Source organism: Phyllobates terribilis, unplaced genomic scaffold (genome assembly GCF_046119375.1).
Source record: "Phyllobates terribilis strain yellow unplaced genomic scaffold, ASM4611937v1 Scaffold_34__1_contigs__length_13252353, whole genome shotgun sequence".
Classification (NCBI taxonomy): Eukaryota; Metazoa; Chordata; class Amphibia; order Anura; family Dendrobatidae; genus Phyllobates; species Phyllobates terribilis.
In genome coordinates this window covers 4,394,773-4,412,467 of record NW_027362794.1, presented here as the reverse complement: position 1 = coordinate 4,412,467, position 17,695 = coordinate 4,394,773, and the positions used below count along the sequence as shown (strand labels likewise).

Sequence of the window (17,695 nt, the reverse complement as noted above, 5' to 3'; positions counted from 1 at the left end):
CGGGATACCTGGATGGCTGAATGTCACTGAGAAGCTCACAGAGACCGCCATAAGCAACAGTTTAAAAGAATGCCACAGACTAATCAACCAAACTTTTTGGGTTGGTTTCTCTTTTATAGTCTGCAGGCATTAAATGAAAGAAGTCAGTGTTCCAGCAGAGGGAGACAACGTTTCAGAAAAGGCATTGTAGCAAACCAAAAAAGAAATTTTAAGCGCAGCAGAGTAACCAGCTCACATACCTGTTAGCTCAGGTGAGTTTAAAAGGCTGCTGTTGATAACAAGGGCATTTGCTAAATAGATGGTGTGTGTGCAACAATATACTGAAAGGTCAATTATATTGTGCAGCTTATCTCACCACCTGTAGTTATTTAGGTGAAAGCTCCAAAATGCTTGCCTAATATGTCTGTTGATCCAAAAGGAAGTATAGAGGGAGAGCTAGATAGATAGCATTGCATTACATTACATGGCAATGCAATGCACAGTTGCTGAAGTTGAACCAAAATGAGCTTGTCATCTGGCTTCTGCAACTTTTAACATGAAAAATCCAATGAGGAGAAGAAAAGCAAAGCCAAAGAGTCCATCCCAAAATCCGACAAACAAGCCAAATGAACAAAAAGCATTGAATTCAATTCTTTCTGATTTTAGAAACTGCATTAAAGAAGGGGTGCACCGGTCCTGGAGATACTGCAATACCAGGTCAATGCGTGGAGTGGACAGAGCAAGCTCTTTTTCCATCTCCCTGTTCTAAAAATCCATTTAATATATGGTCCCCAGATAGGGGACGTATCAGATATTAAACTGATAAGAACAGATACTACACTTGATCTTAGCCAAAAGGCCGAGAAGCGATAACCAGAATTGGTTTCCGACTACGGTGCCACCCAAGGATTCTGAAAAGTCCATTTGTGGAGATGGCCACCTGGACTCCCGTTAAGAAGACATGCTGTCAACCTCTAGATCCCTCACATGCCTGCACTTTTCGGCTTGCTGCTGCTGCAATCCATGCGTTTTAGATCTGCATAACTCCACCTCTTTTAGCACAGTACCCTCAACCCCCGGCTGTTCCCACCCGCCTCAACACCGTTGGAAGGGAGGAGAACCAATTAAGGCGGGGGGGGGGGTGGAACGAGCAGCTGTCTACCCTTAGCAGGAGGGTTGCTGATTAATTACCTCTCCTGCTGCTGCTGCTGCTGGCTGTCCAGCAGCAGACTGAAGGTGGCTGCTGCTGTGCGCAGGTATATCAAGGCTCAGAGCCTATTATGACACGCCCAGCCAGCGTTCCATTGCCACATTCCGTCTACTGCAGGCGGGATACCTGGATGGCTGAATGTCACTGAGAAGCTCACAGAGACCGCCATAAGCAACAGTTTAAAAGAATGCCACAGACTAATCAACCAAACTTTTTGGGTTGGTTTCTCTTTTATAGTCTGCAGGCATTAAATGAAAGAAGTCAGTGTTCCAGCAGAGGGAGACAACGTTTCAGAAAAGGCATTGTAGCAAACCAAAAAAGAAATTTTAAGCGCAGCAGAGTAACCAGCTCACATACCTGTTAGCTCAGGTGAGTTTAAAAGGCTGCTGTTGATAACAAGGGCATTTGCTAAATAGATGGTGTGTGTGCAACAATATACTGAAAGGTCAATTATATTGTGCAGCTTATCTCACCACCTGTAGTTATTTAGGTGAAAGCTCCAAAATGCTTGCCTAATATGTCTGTTTATCCAAAAGGAAGTATAGAGGGAGAGCTAGATAGATAGCATTGCATTACATTACATGGCAATGCAATGCACAGTTGCTGAAGTTGAACCAAAATGAGCTTGTCATCTGGCTTCTGCAACTTTTAACATGAAAAATCCAATGAGGAGAAGAAAAGCAAAGCCAAAGAGTCCATCCCAAAATCCGACAAACAAGCCAAATGAACAAAAAGCATTGAATTCAATTCTTTCTGATTTTAGAAACTGCATTAAAGAAGGGGTGCACCGGTCCTGGAGATACTGCAATACCAGGTCAATGCGTGGAGTGGACAGAGCAAGCTCTTTTTCCATCTCCCTGTTCTAAAAATCCATTTAATATATGGTCCCCAGATAGGGGACGTATCAGATATTAAACTGATAAGAACAGATACTACACTTGATCTTAGCCAAAAGGCCGAGAAGCGATAACCAGAATTGGTTTCCGACTACGGTGCCACCCAAGGATTCTGAAAAGTCCATTTGTGGAGATGGCCACCTGGACTCCCGTTAAGAAGACATGCTGTCAACCTCTAGATCCCTCACATGCCTGCACTTTTCGGCTTGCTGCTGCTGCAATCCACGCGTTTTAGATCTGCATAACTCCACCTCTTTTAGCACAGTACCCTCAACCCCCGGCTGTTCCCACCCGCCTCAACACCGTTGGAAGGGAGGAGAACCAATTAAGGCGGGGGGGGGGGGTGGAACGAGCAGCTGTCTACCCTTAGCAGGAGGGTTGCTGATTAATTACCTCTCCTGCTGCTGCTGCTGGCTGTCCAGCAGCAGACTGAAGGTGGCTGCTGCTGTGCGCAGGTATATAAAGGCTCAGAGCCTATTATGACACGCGCAGCCAGCGTTCCATTGCCACATTCCGTCTACTGCAGGCGGGATACCTGGATGGCTGAATGTCACTGAGAAGCTCACAGAGACCGCCATAAGCAACAGTTTAAAAGAATGCCACAGACTAATCAACCAAACTTTTTGGGTTGGTTTCTCTTTTATAGTCTGCAGGCATTAAATGAAAGAAGTCAGTGTTCCAGCAGAGGGAGACAACGTTTCAGAAAAGGCATTGTAGCAAACCAAAAAAGAAATTTTAAGCGCAGCAGAGTAACCAGCTCACATACCTGTTAGCTCAGGTGAGTTTAAAAGGCTGCTGTTGATAACAAGGGCATTTGCTAAATAGATGGTGTGTGTGCAACAATATACTGAAAGGTCAATTATATTGTGCAGCTTATCTCACCACCTGTAGTTATTTAGGTGAAAGCTCCAAAATGCTTGCCTAATATGTCTGTTTATCCAAAAGGAAGTATAGAGGGAGAGCTAGATAGATAGCATTGCATTACATTACATGGCAATGCAATGCACAGTTGCTGAAGTTGAACCAAAATGAGCTTGTCATCTGGCTTCTGCAACTTTTAACATGAAAAATCCAATGAGGAGAAGAAAAGCAAAGCCAAAGAGTCCATCCCAAAATCCGACAAACAAGCCAAATGAACAAAAAGCATTGAATTCAATTCTTTCTGATTTTAGAAACTGCATTAAAGAAGGGGTGCACCGGTCCTGGAGATACTGCAATACCAGGTCAATGCGTGGAGTGGACAGAGCAAGCTCCTTTTCCATCTCCCTGTTCTAAAAATCCATTTAATATATGGTCCCCAGATAGGGGACGTATCAGATATTAAACTGATAAGAACAGATACTACACTTGATCTTAGCCAAAAGGCCGAGAAGCGATAACCAGAATTGGTTTCCGACTACGGTGCCACCCAAGGATTCTGAAAAGTCCATTTGTGGAGATGGCCACCTGGACTCCCGTTAAGAAGACATGCTGTCAACCTCTAGATCCCTCACATGCCTGCACTTTTCGGCTTGCTGCTGCTGCAATCCACGCGTTTTAGATCTGCATAACTCCACCTCTTTTAGCACAGTACCCTCAACCCCCGGCTGTTCCCACCCGCCTCAACACCGTTGGAAGGGAGGAGAACCAATTAAGGCGGGGGGGGGGGGGGTGGAACGAGCAGCTGTCTACCCTTAGCAGGAGGGTTGCTGATTAATTACCTCTCCTGCTGCTGCTGCTGCTGGCTGTCCAGCAGCAGACTGAAGGTGGCTGCTGCTGTGCGCAGGTATATAAAGGCTCAGAGCCTATTATGACACGCGCAGCCAGCGTTCCATTGCCACATTCCGTCTACTGCAGGCGGGATACCTGGATGGCTGAATGTCACTGAGAAGCTCACAGAGACCGCCATAAGCAACAGTTTAAAAGAATGCCACAGACTAATCAACCAAACTTTTTGGGTTGGTTTCTCTTTTATAGTCTGCAGGCATTAAATGAAAGAAGTCAGTGTTCCAGCAGAGGGAGACAACGTTTCAGAAAAGGCATTGTAGCAAACCAAAAAAGAAATTTTAAGCGCAGCAGAGTAACCAGCTCACATACCTGTTAGCTCAGGTGAGTTTAAAAGGCTGCTGTTGATAACAAGGGCATTTGCTAAATAGATGGTGTGTGTGCAACAATATACTGAAAGGTCAATTATATTGTGCAGCTTATCTCACCACCTGTAGTTATTTAGGTGAAAGCTCCAAAATGCTTGCCTAATATGTCTGTTTATCCAAAAGGAAGTATAGAGGGAGAGCTAGATAGATAGCATTGCATTACATTACATGGCAATGCAATGCACAGTTGCTGAAGTTGAACCAAAATGAGCTTGTCATCTGGCTTCTGCAACTTTTAACATGAAAAATCCAATGAGGAGAAGAAAAGCAAAGCCAAAGAGTCCATCCCAAAATCCGACAAACAAGCCAAATGAACAAAAAGCATTGAATTCAATTCTTTCTGATTTTAGAAACTGCATTAAAGAAGGGGTGCACCGGTCCTGGAGATACTGCAATACCAGGTCAATGCGTGGAGTGGACAGAGCAAGCTCTTTTTCCATCTCCCTGTTCTAAAAATCCATTTAATATATGGTCCCCAGATAGGGGACGTATCAGATATTAAACTGATAAGAACAGATACTACACTTGATCTTAGCCAAAAGGCCGAGAAGCGATAACCAGAATTGGTTTCCGACTACGGTGCCACCCAAGGATTCTGAAAAGTCCATTTGTGGAGATGGCCACCTGGACTCCCGTTAAGAAGACATGCTGTCAACCTCTAGATCCCTCACATGCCTGCACTTTTCGGCTTGCTGCTGCTGCAATCCACGCGTTTTAGATCTGCATAACTCCACCTCTTTTAGCACAGTACCCTCAACCCCCGGCTGTTCCCACCCGCCTCAACACCGTTGGAAGGGAGGAGAACCAATTAAGGCGGGGGGGGGTGGAACGAGCAGCTGTCTACCCTTAGCAGGAGGGTTGCTGATTAATTACCTCTCCTGCTGCTGCTGCTGCTGGCTGTCCAGCAGCAGACTGAAGGTGGCTGCTGCTGTGCGCAGGTATATAAAGGCTCAGAGCCTATTATGACACGCGCAGCCAGCGTTCCATTGCCACATTCCGTCTACTGCAGGCGGGATACCTGGATGGCTGAATGTCACTGAGAAGCTCACAGAGACCGCCATAAGCAACAGTTTAAAAGAATGCCACAGACTAATCAACCAAACTTTTTGGGTTGGTTTCTCTTTTATAGTCTGCAGGCATTAAATGAAAGAAGTCAGTGTTCCAGCAGAGGGAGACAACGTTTCAGAAAAGGCATTGTAGCAAACCAAAAAAGAAATTTTAAGCGCAGCAGAGTAACCAGCTCACATACCTGTTAGCTCAGGTGAGTTTAAAAGGCTGCTGTTGATAACAAGGGCATTTGCTAAATAGATGGTGTGTGTGCAACAATATACTGAAAGGTCAATTATATTGTGCAGCTTATCTCACCACCTGTAGTTATTTAGGTGAAAGCTCCAAAATGCTTGCCTAATATGTCTGTTTATCCAAAAGGAAGTATAGAGGGAGAGCTAGATAGATAGCATTGCATTACATTACATGGCAATGCAATGCACAGTTGCTGAAGTTGAACCAAAATGAGCTTGTCATCTGGCTTCTGCAACTTTTAACATGAAAAATCCGATGAGGAGAAGAAAAGCAAAGCCAAAGAGTCCATCCCAAAATCCGACAAACAAGCCAAATGAACAAAAAGCATTGAATTCAATTCTTTCTGATTTTAGAAACTGCATTAAAGAAGGGGTGCACCGGTCCTGGAGATACTGCAATACCAGGTCAATGCGTGGAGTGGACAGAGCAAGCTCTTTTTCCATCTCCCTGTTCTAAAAATCCATTTAATATATGGTCCCCAGATAGGGGACGTATCAGATATTAAACTGATAAGAACAGATACTACACTTGATCTTAGCCAAAAGGCCGAGAAGCGATAACCAGAATTGGTTTCCGACTACGGTGCCACCCAAGGATTCTGAAAAGTTCATTTGTGGAGATGGCCACCTGGACTCCCGTTAAGAAGACATGCTGTCAACCTCTAGATCCCTCACATGCCTGCACTTTTCGGCTTGCTGCTGCTGCAATCCACGCGTTTTAGATCTGCATAACTCCACCTCTTTTAGCACAGTACCCTCAACCCCCGGCTGTTCCCACCCGCCTCAACACCGTTGGAAGGGAGGAGAACCAATTGAGGCGGGGGGGGGGGGGGGTGGAACGAGCAGCTGTCTACCCTTAGCAGGAGGGTTGCTGATTAATTACCTCTCCTGCTGCTGCTGCTGCTGGCTGTCCAGCAGCAGACTGAAGGTGGCTGCTGCTGTGCGCAGGTATATAAAGGCTCAGAGCCTATTATGACACGCGCAGCCAGCGTTCCATTGCCACATTCCGTCTACTGCAGGCGGGATACCTGGATGGCTGAATGTCACTGAGAAGCTCACAGAGACCGCCATAAGCAACAGTTTAAAAGAATGCCACAGACTAATCAACCACACTTTTTGGGTTGGTTTCTCTTTTATAGTCTGCAGGCATTAAATGAAAGAAGTCAGTGTTCCAGCAGAGGGAGACAACGTTTCAGAAAAGGCATTGTAGCAAACCAAAAAAGAAATTTTAAGCGCAGCAGAGTAACCAGCTCACATACCTGTTAGCTCAGGTGAGTTTAAAAGGCTGCTGTTGATAACAAGGGCATTTGCTAAATAGATGGTGTGTGTGCAACAATATACTGAAAGGTCAATTATATTGTGCAGCTTATCTCACCACCTGTAGTTATTTAGGTGAAAGCTCCAAAATGCTTGCCTACTATGTCTGTTTATCCAAAAGGAAGTATAGAGGGAGAGCTAGATAGATAGCATTGCATTACATTACATGGCAATGCAATGCACAGTTGCTGAAGTTGAACCAAAATGAGCTTGTCATCTGGCTTCTGCAACTTTTAACATGAAAAATCCAATGAGGAGAAGAAAAGCAAAGCCAAAGAGTCCATCCCAAAATCCGACAAACAAGCCAAATGAACAAAAAGCATTGAATTCAATTCTTTCTGATTTTAGAAACTGCATTAAAGAAGGGGTGCACCGGTCATGGAGATACTGCAATACCAGGTCAATGCGTGGAGTGGACAGAGCAAGCTCTTTTTCCATCTCCCTGTTCTAAAAATCCATTTAATATATGGTCCCCAGATAGGGGACGTATCAGATATTAAACTGATAAGAACAGATACTACACTTGATCTTAGCCAAAAGGCCGAGAAGCGATAACCAGAATTGGTTTCCGACTACGGTGCCACCCAAGGATTCTGAAAAGTCCATTTGTGGAGATGGCCACCTGGACTCCCGTTAAGAAGACATGCTGTCAACCTCTAGATCCCTCACATGCCTGCACTTTTCGGCTTGCTGCTGCTGCAATCCACGCGTTTTAGATCTGCATAACTCCACCTCTTTTAGCACAGTACCCTCAACCCCCGGCTGTTCCCACCCACCTCAACACCGTTGGAAGGGAGGAGAACCAATTAAGGCGGGGGGGGGGTGGAACGAGCAGCTGTCTACCCTTAGCAGGAGGGTTGCTGATTAATTACCTCTCCTGCTGCTGCTGCTGCTGGCTGTCCAGCAGCAGACTGAAGGTGGCTGCTGCTGTGCGCAGGTATATAAAGGCTCAGAGCCTATTATGACACGCGCAGCCAGCGTTCCATTGCCACATTCCGTCTACTGCAGGCGGGATACCTGGATGGCTGAATGTCACTGAGAAGCTCACAGAGACCGCCATAAGCAACAGTTTAAAAGAATGCCACAGACTAATCAACCAAACTTTTTGGGTTGGTTTCTCTTTTATAGTCTGCAGGCATTAAATGAAAGAAGTCAGTGTTCCAGCAGAGGGAGACAACGTTTCAGAAAAGGCATTGTAGCAAACCAAAAAAGAAATTTTAAGCGCAGCAGAGTAACCAGCTCACATACCTGTTAGCTCAGGTGAGTTTAAAAGGCTGCTGTTGATAACAAGGGCATTTGCTAAATAGATGGTGTGTGTGCAACAATATACTGAAAGGTCAATTATATTGTGCAGCTTATCTCACCACCTGTAGTTATTTAGGTGAAAGCTCCAAAATGCTTGCCTAATATGTCTGTTTATCCAAAAGGAAGTATAGAGGGAGAGCTAGATAGATAGCATTGCATTACATTACATGGCAATGCAATGCACAGTTGCTGAAGTTGAACCAAAATGAGCTTGTCATCTGGCTTCTGCAACTTTTAACATGAAAAATCCAATGAGGAGAAGAAAAGCAAAGCCAAAGAGTCCATCCCAAAATCCGACAAACAAGCCAAATGAACAAAAAGCATTGAATTCAATTCTTTCTGATTTTAGAAACTGCATTAAAGAAGGGGTGCACCGGTCCTGGAGATACTGCAATACCAGGTCAATGCGTGGAGTGGACAGAGCAAGCTCTTTTTCCATCTCCCTGTTCTAAAAATCCATTTAATATATGGTCCCCAGATAGGGGACGTATCAGATATTAAACTGATAAGAACAGATACTACACTTGATCTTAGCCAAAAGGCCGAGAAGCGATAACCAGAATTGGTTTCCGACTACGGTGCCACCCAAGGATTCTGAAAAGTCCATTTGTGGAGATGGCCACCTGGACTCCCGTTAAGAAGACATGCTGTCAACCTCTAGATCCCTCACATGCCTGCACTTTTCGGCTTGCTGCTGCTGCAATCCACGCGTTTTAGATCTGCATAACTCCACCTCTTTTAGCACAGTACCCTCAACCCCCGTCTGTTCCCACCCGCCTCAACACCGTTGGAAGGGAGGAGAACCAATTAAGGCGGGGGGGGGGTGGAACGAGCAGCTGTCTACCCTTAGCAGGAGGGTTGCTGATTAATTACCTCTCCTGCTGCTGCTGCTGCTGCTGGCTGTCCAGCAGCAGACTGAAGGTGGCTGCTGCTGTGCGCAGGTATATAAAGGCTCAGAGCCTATTATGACACGCGCAGCCAGCGTTCCATTGCCACATTCCGTCTACTGCAGGCGGGATACCTGGATGGCTGAATGTCACTGAGAAGCTCACAGAGACCGCCATAAGCAACAGTTTAAAAGAATGCCACAGACTAATCAACCAAACTTTTTGGGTTGGTTTCTCTTTTATAGTCTGCAGGCATTAAATGAAAGAAGTCAGTGTTCCAGCAGAGGGAGACAACGTTTCAGAAAAGGCATTGTAGCAAACCAAAAAAGAAATTTTAAGCGCAGCAGAGTAACCAGCTCACATACCTGTTAGCTCAGGTGAGTTTAAAAGGCTGCTGTTGATAACAAGGGCATTTGCTAAATAGATGGTGTGTGTGCAACAATATACTGAAAGGTCAATTATATTGTGCAGCTTATCTCACCACCTGTAGTTATTTAGGTGAAAGCTCCAAAATGCTTGCCTAATATGTTTGTTTATCCAAAAGGAAGTATAGAGGGAGAGCTAGATAGATAGCATTGCATTACATTACATGGCAATGCAATGCACAGTTGCTGAAGTTGAACCAAAATGAGCTTGTCATCTGGCTTCTGCAACTTTTAACATGAAAAATCCAATGAGGAGAAGAAAAGCAAAGCCAAAGAGTCCATCCCAAAATCCGACAAACAAGCCAAATGAACAAAAAGCATTGAATTCAATTCTTTCTGATTTTAGAAACTGCATTAAAGAAGGGGTGCACCGGTCCTGGAGATACTGCAATACCAGGTCAATGCGTGGAGTGGACAGAGCAAGCTCTTTTTCCATCTCCCTGTTCTAAAAATCCATTTAATATATGGTCCCCAGATAGGGGACGTATCAGATATTAAACTGATAAGAACAGATACTACACTTGATCTTAGCCAAAAGGCCGAGAAGCGATAACCAGAATTGGTTTCCGACTACGGTGCCACCCAAGGATTCTGAAAAGTCCATTTGTGGAGATGGCCACCTGGACTCCCGTTAAGAAGACATGCTGTCAACCTCTAGATCCCTCACATGCCTGCACTTTTCGGCTTGCTGCTGCTGCAATCCACGCGTTTTAGATCTGCATAACTCCACCTCTTTTAGCACAGTACCCTCAACCCCCGGCTGTTCCCACCCGCCTCAACACCGTTGGAAGGGAGGAGAACCAATTAAGGCGGGGGGGGGGGTGGAACGAGCAGCTGTCTACCCTTAGCAGGAGGGTTGCTGATTAATTACCTCTCCTGCTGCTGCTGCTGGCTGTCCAGCAGCAGACTGAAGGTGGCTGCTGCTGTGCGCAGGTATATAAAGGCTCAGAGCCTATTATGACACGCGCAGCCAGCGTTCCATTGCCACATTCCGTCTACTGCAGGCGGGATACCTGGATGGCTGAATGTCACTGAGAAGCTCACAGAGACCGCCATAAGCAACAGTTTAAAAGAATGCCACAGACTAATCAACCAAACTTTTTGGGTTGGTTTCTCTTTTATAGTCTGCAGGCATTAAATGAAAGAAGTCAGTGTTCCAGCAGAGGGAGACAACGTTTCAGAAAAGGCATTGTAGCAAACCAAAAAAGAAATTTTAAGCGCAGCAGAGTAACCAGCTCACATACCTGTTAGCTCAGGTGAGTTTAAAAGGCTGCTGTTGATAACAAGGGCATTTGCTAAATAGATGGTGTGTGTGCAACAATATACTGAAAGGTCAATTATATTGTGCAGCTTATCTCACCACCTGTAGTTATTTAGGTGAAAGCTCCAAAATGCTTGCCTAATATGTCTGTTTATCCAAAAGGAAGTATAGAGGGAGAGCTAGATAGATAGCATTGCATTACATTACATGGCAATGCAATGCACAGTTGCTGAAGTTGAACCAAAATGAGCTTGTCATCTGGCTTCTGCAACTTTTAACATGAAAAATCCAATGAGGAGAAGAAAAGCAAAGCCAAAGAGTCCATCCCAAAATCCGACAAACAAGCCAAATGAACAAAAAGCATTGAATTCAATTCTTTCTGATTTTAGAAACTGCATTAAAGAAGGGGTGCACCGGTCCTGGAGATACTGCAATACCAGGTCAATGCGTGGAGTGGACAGAGCAAGCTCTTTTTCCATCTCCCTGTTCTAAAAATCCATTTAATATATGGTCCCCAGATAGGGGACGTATCAGATATTAAACTGATAAGAACAGATTTTTTTTTTTTTTTTTTTGTTTCGAAAGCCCGAATTCGTGTACAAAACCCGAGTGCGCTTAAAAAAGTGACAAGTGCCACAAAAAAAGTGCACTAGGATGCTGGTCTTCTTGAAACCCTCTCCAAAAGGAGAAGGGTCCCCCAAACCATTCCCCGTCCCTCCGAGCCAAAAGGCCACAGCGAGGAACAGGGACAAAAAGCCACCTCCAGCCGAAGCCAGAGGCGACCCAATCTTACCCCCAGCACCTGCCCGAGTTCTCACCCGAGCAAGGCACTGCGAGCCAAAGACTGTGCTCCCCTCCCGGAAGAGGGGAGCCAACAACGCTCTCCTCCCGAAAGAGGAGAGCCAGGGGGGTTCAGGGGGGAGCGGAACCTGATGGCCACACACTCCCCCCCTAGACCTGCCAAGAGAGGAACCCGTAAGGGAACCGCATCCCGACAAAATCCTAGTAGGACGTGACACACGTGAATAAATGGACACACAGTGACAAAGAAATTAAATAAATAGTGAAGGTTTCACAGTATAATACTGCCCGGACCTTCGACCGGGAATTGAAAAATTCCCCATCCTAAGGCCAGAAGGCCCGGAATAAGGGTGTGTGCGAAGAAAGAAAATTTAAAGTGCTTGTGCAAATGTGCCATAAACTCAAGTGGGGTTCCCAATCCCAGTGAGTTAAGGCACCCCAGGGTCACCACTCCTGGGGCACTTCACACTTCGGGCTTTCGATCTTCCCCGGCCCAATGGCGTCGATCCTGGGGGGCCATGCTTTCCACCAGATGACTATATTAGCCACCTGGCGTACTAACAAGCGCCTAAACCCCAGTGTGCATAATGTATCAATCTACTAGGGCGGCCAACATCCAAAACCGCCTTTTCGAAAGATACTACACTTGATCTTAGCCAAAAGGCCGAGAAGCGATAACCAGAATTGGTTTCCGACTACGGTGCCACCCAAGGATTCTGAAAAGTCCATTTGTGGAGATGGCCACCTGGACTCCCGTTAAGAAGACATGCTGTCAACCTCTAGATCCCTCACATGCCTGCACTTTTCGGCTTGCTGCTGCTGCAATCCACGCGTTTTAGATCTGCATAACTCCACCTCTTTTAGCACAGTACCCTCAACCCCCGGCTGTTCCCACCCGCCTCAACACCGTTGGAAGGGAGGAGAACCAATTAAGGCGGGGGGGGGGGTGGAACGAGCAGCTGTCTACCCTTAGCAGGAGGGTTGCTGATTAATTACCTCTCCTGCTGCTGCTGCTGCTGGCTGTCCAGCAGCAGACTGAAGGTGGCTGCTGCTGTGCGCAGGTATATAAAGGCTCAGAGCCTATTATGACACGCGCAGCCAGCGTTCCATTGCCACATTCCGTCTACTGCAGGCGGGATACCTGGATGGCTGAATGTCACTGAGAAGCTCACAGAGACCGCCATAAGCAACAGTTTAACAGAATGCCACAGACTAATCAACCAAACTTTTTGGGTTGGTTTCTCTTTTATAGTCTGCAGGCATTAAATGAAAGAAGTCAGTGTTCCAGCAGAGGGAGACAACGTTTCAGAAAAGGCATTGTAGCAAACCAAAAAAGAAATTTTAAGCGCAGCAGAGTAACCAGCTCACATACCTGTTAGCTCAGGTGAGTTTAAAAGGCTGCTGTTGATAACAAGGTCATTTGCTAAATAGATGGTGTGTGTGCAACAATATACTGAAAGGTCAATTATATTGTGCAGCTTATCTCACCACCTGTAGTTATTTAGGTGAAAGCTCCAAAATGCTTGCCTAATATGTCTGTTTATCCAAAAGGAAGTATAGAGGGAGAGCTAGATAGATAGCATTGCATTACATTACATGGCAATGCAATGCACAGTTGCTGAAGTTGAACCAAAATGAGCTTGTCATCTGGCTTCTGCAACTTTTAACATGAAAAATCCAATGAGGAGAAGAAAAGCAAAGCCAAAGAGTCCATCCCAAAATCCGACAAACAAGCCAAATGAACAAAAAGCATTGAATTCAATTCTTTCTGATTTTAGAAACTGCATTAAAGAAGGGGTGCACCGGTCCTGGAGATACTGCAATACCAGGTCAATGCGTGGAGTGGACAGAGCAAGCTCTTTTTCCATCTCCCTGTTCTAAAAATCCATTTAATATATGGTCCCCAGATAGGGGACGTATCAGATATTAAACTGATAAGAACAGATACTACACTTGATCTTAGCCAAAAGGCCGAGAAGCGATAACCAGAATTGGTTTCCGACTACGGTGCCACCCAAGGATTCTGAAAAGTCCATTTGTGGAGATGGCCACCTGGACTCCCGTTAAGAAGACATGCTGTCAACCTCTAGATCCCTCACATGCCTGCACTTTTCGGCTTGCTGCTGCTGCAATCCACGCGTTTTAGATCTGCATAACTCCACCTCTTTTAGCACAGTACCCTCAACCCCCGGCTGTTCCCACCCGCCTCAACACCGTTGGAAGGGAGGAGAACCAATTAAGGTGGGGGGGGGGTGGAACGAGCAGCTGTCTACCCTTAGCAGGAGGGTTGCTGATTAATTACCTCTCCTGCTGCTGCTGCTGCTGGCTGTCCAGCAGCAGACTGAAGGTGGCTGCTGCTGTGCGCAGGTATATAAAGGCTCAGAGCCTATTATGACACGCGCAGCCAGCGTTCCATTGCCACATTCCGTCTACTGCAGGCGGGATACCTGGATGGCTGAATGTCACTGAGAAGCTCACAGAGACCGCCATAAGCAACAGTTTAAAATAATGCCACAGACTAATCAACCAAACTTTTTGGGTTGGTTTCTCTTTTATAGTCTGCAGGCATTAAATGAAAGAAGTCAGTGTTCCAGCAGAGGGAGACAACGTTTCAGAAAAGGCATTGTAGCAAACCAAAAAAGAAATTTTAAGCGCAGCAGAGTAACCAGCTCACATACCTGTTAGCTCAGGTGAGTTTAAAAGGCTGCTGTTGATAACAAGGGCATTTGCTAAATAGATGGTGTGTGTGCAACAATATACTGAAAGGTCAATTATATTGTGCAGCTTATCTCACCACCTGTAGTTATTTAGGTGAAAGCTCCAAAATGCTTGCCTAATATGTCTGTTTATCCAAAAGGAAGTATAGAGGGAGAGCTAGATAGATAGCATTGCATTACATTACATGGCAATGCAATGCACAGTTGCTGAAGTTGAACCAAAATGAGCTTGTCATCTGGCTTCTGCAACTTTTAACATGAAAAATCCAATGAGGAGAAGAAAAGCAAAGCCAAAGAGTCCATCCCAAAATCCGACAAACAAGCCAAATGAACAAAAAGCATTGAATTCAATTCTTTCTGATTTTAGAAACTGCATTAAAGAAGGGGTGCACCGGTCCTGGAGATACTGCAATACCAGGTCAATGCGTGGAGTGGACAGAGCAAGCTCTTTTTCCATCTCCCTGTTCTAAAAATCCATTTAATATATGGTCCCCAGATAGGGGACGTATCAGATATTAAACTGATAAGAACAGATACTACACTTGATCTTAGCCAAAAGGCCGAGAAGCGATAACCAGAATTGGTTTCCGACTACGGTGCCACCCAAGGATTCTGAAAAGTCCATTTGTGGAGATGGCCACCTGGACTCCCGTTAAGAAGACATGCTGTCAACCTCTAGATCCCTCACATGCCTGCACTTTTCGGCTTGCTGCTGCTGCAATCCACGCGTTTTAGATCTGCATAACTCCACCTCTTTTAGCACAGTACCCTCAACCCCCGGCTGTTCCCACCCGCCTCAACACCGTTGGAAGGGAGGAGAACCAATTAAGGCGGGGGGGGGGGGTGGAACGAGCAGCTGTCTACCCTTAGCAGGAGGGTTGCTGATTAATTACCTCTCCTGCTGCTGCTGCTGGCTGTCCAGCAGCAGACTGAAGGTGGCTGCTGCTGTGCGCAGGTATATAAAGGCTCAGAGCCTATTATGACACGCGCAGCCAGCGTTCCATTGCCACATTCCGTCTACTGCAGGCGGGATACCTGGATGGCTGAATGTCACTGAGAAGCTCACAGAGACCGCCATAAGCAACAGTTTAAAAGAATGCCACAGACTAATCAACCAAACTTTTTGGGTTGGTTTCTCTTTTATAGTCTGCAGGCATTAAATGAAAGAAGTCAGTGTTCCAGCAGAGGGAGACAACGTTTCAGAAAAGGCATTGTAGCAAACCAAAAAAGAAATTTTAAGCGCAGCAGAGTAACCAGCTCACATACCTGTTAGCTCAGGTGAGTTTAAAAGGCTGCTGTTGATAACAAGGGCATTTGCTAAATAGATGGTGTGTGTGCAACAATATACTGAAAGGTCAATTATATTGTGCAGCTTATCTCACCACCTGTAGTTATTTAGGTGAAAGCTCCAAAATGCTTGCCTAATATGTCTGTTTATCCAAAAGGAAGTATAGAGGGAGAGCTAGATAGATAGCATTGCATTACATTACATGGCAATGCAATGCACAGTTGCTGAAGTTGAACCAAAATGAGCTTGTCATCTGGCTTCTGCAACTTTTAACATGAAAAATCCAATGAGGAGAGGAAAAGCAAAGCCAAAGAGTCCATCCCAAAATCCGACAAACAAGCCAAATGAACAAAAAGCATTGAATTCAATTCTTTCTGATTTTAGAAACTGCATTAAAGAAGGGGTGCACCGGTCCTGGAGATACTGCAATACCAGGTCAATGCGTGGAGTGGACAGAGCAAGCTCTTTTTCCATCTCCCTGTTCTAAAAATCCATTTAATATATGGTCCCCAGATAGGGGACGTATCAGATATTAAACTGATAAGAACAGATACTACACTTGATCTTAGCCAAAAGGCCGAGAAGTGATAACCAGAATTGGTTTCCGACTACGGTGCCACCCAAGGATTCTGAAAAGTCCATTTGTGGAGATGGCCACCTGGACTCCCGTTAAGAAGACATGCTGTCAACCTCTAGATCCCTCACATGCCTGCACTTTTCGGCTTGCTGCTGCTGCAATCCACGCGTTTTAGATCTGCATAACTCCACCTCTTTTAGCACAGTACCCTCAACCCCCGGCTGTTCCCACCCGCCTCAACACCGTTGGAAGGGAGGAGAACCATTTAAGGCGGGGGGGGGGGGGGGGTGGAACGAGCAGCTGTCTACCCTTAGCAGGAGGGTTGCTGATTAATTACCTCTCCTGCTGCTGCTGCTGCTGCTGGCTGTCCAGCAGCAGACTGAAGGTGGCTGCTGCTGTGCGCAGGTATATAAAGGCTCAGAGCCTATTATGACACGCGCAGCCAGCGTTCCATTGCCACATTCCATCTACTGCAGGCGGGATACCTGGATGGCTGAATGTCACTGAGAAGCTCACAGAGACCGCCATAAGCAACAGTTTAAAAGAATGCCAGACTAATCAACCAAACTTTTTGGGTTGGTTTCTCTTTTATAGTCTGCAGGCATTAAATGAAAGAAGTCAGTGTTCCAGCAGAGGGAGACAACGTTTCAGAAAAGGCATTGTAGCAAACCAAAAAAGAAATTTTAAGCGCAGCAGAGTAACCAGCTCACATACCTGTTAGCTCAGGTGAGTTTAAAAGGCTGCTGTTGATAACAAGGGCATTTGCTAAATAGATGGTGTGTGTGCAACAATATACTGAAAGGTCAATTATATTGTGCAGCTTATCTCACCACCTGTAGTTATTTAGGTGAAAGCTCCAAAATGCTTGCCTAATATGTCTGTTTATCCAAAAGGAAGTATAGAGGGAGAGCTAGATAGATAGCATTGCATTAGATTACATGGCAATGCAATGCACAGTTGCTGAAGTTGAACCAAAATGAGCTTGTCATCTGGCTTCTGCAACTTTTAACATGAAAAATCCAACGAGGAGAAGAAAAGCAAAGCCAAAGAGTCCATCCCAAAATCCGACAAACAAGCCAAATGAACAAAAAGCATTGAATTCAATTCTTTCTGATTTTAGAAACTGCATTAAAGAAGGGGTGCACCGGTCCTGGAGATACTGCAATACCAGGTCAATGCGTGGAGTGGACAGAGCAAGCTCTTTTTCCATCTCCCTGTTCTAAAAATCCATTTAATATATGGTCCCCAGATAGGGGACGTATCAGATATTAAACTGATAAGAACAGATACTACACTTGATCTTAGCCAAAAGGCCGAGAAGCGATAACCAGAATTGGTTTCCGACTACGGTGCCACCCAAGGATTCTGAAAAGTCCATTTGTGGAGATGGCCACCTGGACTCCCGTTAAGAAGACATGCTGTCAACCTCTAGATCCCTCACATGCCTGCACTTTTCGGCTTGCTGCTGCTGCAATCCACGCGTTTTAGATCTGCATAACTCCACCTCTTTTAGCACAGTACCCTCAACCCCCGGCTGTTCCCACCTGCCTCAACACCGTTGGAAGGGAGGAGAACCAATTAAGGCGGGGGGGGGGGGGG

The 17,695-nt window shown here is 45.6% G+C and overlaps 13 non-coding genes and 1 pseudogene across 13 annotated transcripts; all 14 read right to left on the bottom strand.

Moving 5' to 3' along the window:
• Positions 1 to 659: 659 nt before the first annotated feature.
• Positions 660 to 850, bottom strand: LOC141181043 (U2 spliceosomal RNA). The gene has a single exon (XR_012256658.1). It is a non-coding gene; the product is annotated as a U2 spliceosomal RNA (small nuclear RNA).
• Positions 851 to 1,966: 1,116 nt separating this feature from the next.
• LOC141181041 (U2 spliceosomal RNA) lies at positions 1,967 to 2,157 on the bottom strand. Its single transcript, XR_012256656.1, has one exon. It is a non-coding gene; the product is annotated as a U2 spliceosomal RNA (small nuclear RNA).
• A 1,114-nt stretch (positions 2,158 to 3,271) lies between these two features.
• Positions 3,272 to 3,462, bottom strand: LOC141181517 (U2 spliceosomal RNA). Its single transcript, XR_012257086.1, has one exon. It is a non-coding gene; the product is annotated as a U2 spliceosomal RNA (small nuclear RNA).
• A 1,119-nt stretch (positions 3,463 to 4,581) lies between these two features.
• LOC141181040 (U2 spliceosomal RNA) lies at positions 4,582 to 4,772 on the bottom strand. The gene has a single exon (XR_012256655.1). It is a non-coding gene; the product is annotated as a U2 spliceosomal RNA (small nuclear RNA).
• Positions 4,773 to 5,886: 1,114 nt separating this feature from the next.
• On the bottom strand, positions 5,887 to 6,077 carry LOC141181039 (U2 spliceosomal RNA). The gene has a single exon (XR_012256654.1). It is a non-coding gene; the product is annotated as a U2 spliceosomal RNA (small nuclear RNA).
• A 1,120-nt stretch (positions 6,078 to 7,197) lies between these two features.
• LOC141181660 (U2 spliceosomal RNA) lies at positions 7,198 to 7,388 on the bottom strand. The gene has a single exon (XR_012257216.1). It is a non-coding gene; the product is annotated as a U2 spliceosomal RNA (small nuclear RNA).
• A 1,115-nt stretch (positions 7,389 to 8,503) lies between these two features.
• On the bottom strand, positions 8,504 to 8,694 carry LOC141181038 (U2 spliceosomal RNA). The gene has a single exon (XR_012256653.1). It is a non-coding gene; the product is annotated as a U2 spliceosomal RNA (small nuclear RNA).
• A 1,118-nt stretch (positions 8,695 to 9,812) lies between these two features.
• On the bottom strand, positions 9,813 to 10,003 carry LOC141181037 (U2 spliceosomal RNA). The gene has a single exon (XR_012256652.1). It is a non-coding gene; the product is annotated as a U2 spliceosomal RNA (small nuclear RNA).
• Positions 10,004 to 11,116: 1,113 nt separating this feature from the next.
• Positions 11,117 to 11,304, bottom strand: LOC141182051 (U2 spliceosomal RNA). Its single transcript, XR_012257541.1, has one exon. It is a non-coding gene; the product is annotated as a U2 spliceosomal RNA (small nuclear RNA).
• A 794-nt stretch (positions 11,305 to 12,098) lies between these two features.
• LOC141182154 (U2 spliceosomal RNA) lies at positions 12,099 to 12,190 on the bottom strand (annotated as a pseudogene).
• A 1,116-nt stretch (positions 12,191 to 13,306) lies between these two features.
• LOC141181036 (U2 spliceosomal RNA) lies at positions 13,307 to 13,497 on the bottom strand. Its single transcript, XR_012256651.1, has one exon. It is a non-coding gene; the product is annotated as a U2 spliceosomal RNA (small nuclear RNA).
• A 1,115-nt stretch (positions 13,498 to 14,612) lies between these two features.
• On the bottom strand, positions 14,613 to 14,803 carry LOC141181035 (U2 spliceosomal RNA). The gene has a single exon (XR_012256650.1). It is a non-coding gene; the product is annotated as a U2 spliceosomal RNA (small nuclear RNA).
• A 1,114-nt stretch (positions 14,804 to 15,917) lies between these two features.
• On the bottom strand, positions 15,918 to 16,108 carry LOC141181481 (U2 spliceosomal RNA). Its single transcript, XR_012257053.1, has one exon. It is a non-coding gene; the product is annotated as a U2 spliceosomal RNA (small nuclear RNA).
• A 1,122-nt stretch (positions 16,109 to 17,230) lies between these two features.
• Positions 17,231 to 17,421, bottom strand: LOC141181034 (U2 spliceosomal RNA). Its single transcript, XR_012256649.1, has one exon. It is a non-coding gene; the product is annotated as a U2 spliceosomal RNA (small nuclear RNA).
• Positions 17,422 to 17,695: the final 274 nt, after the last annotated feature.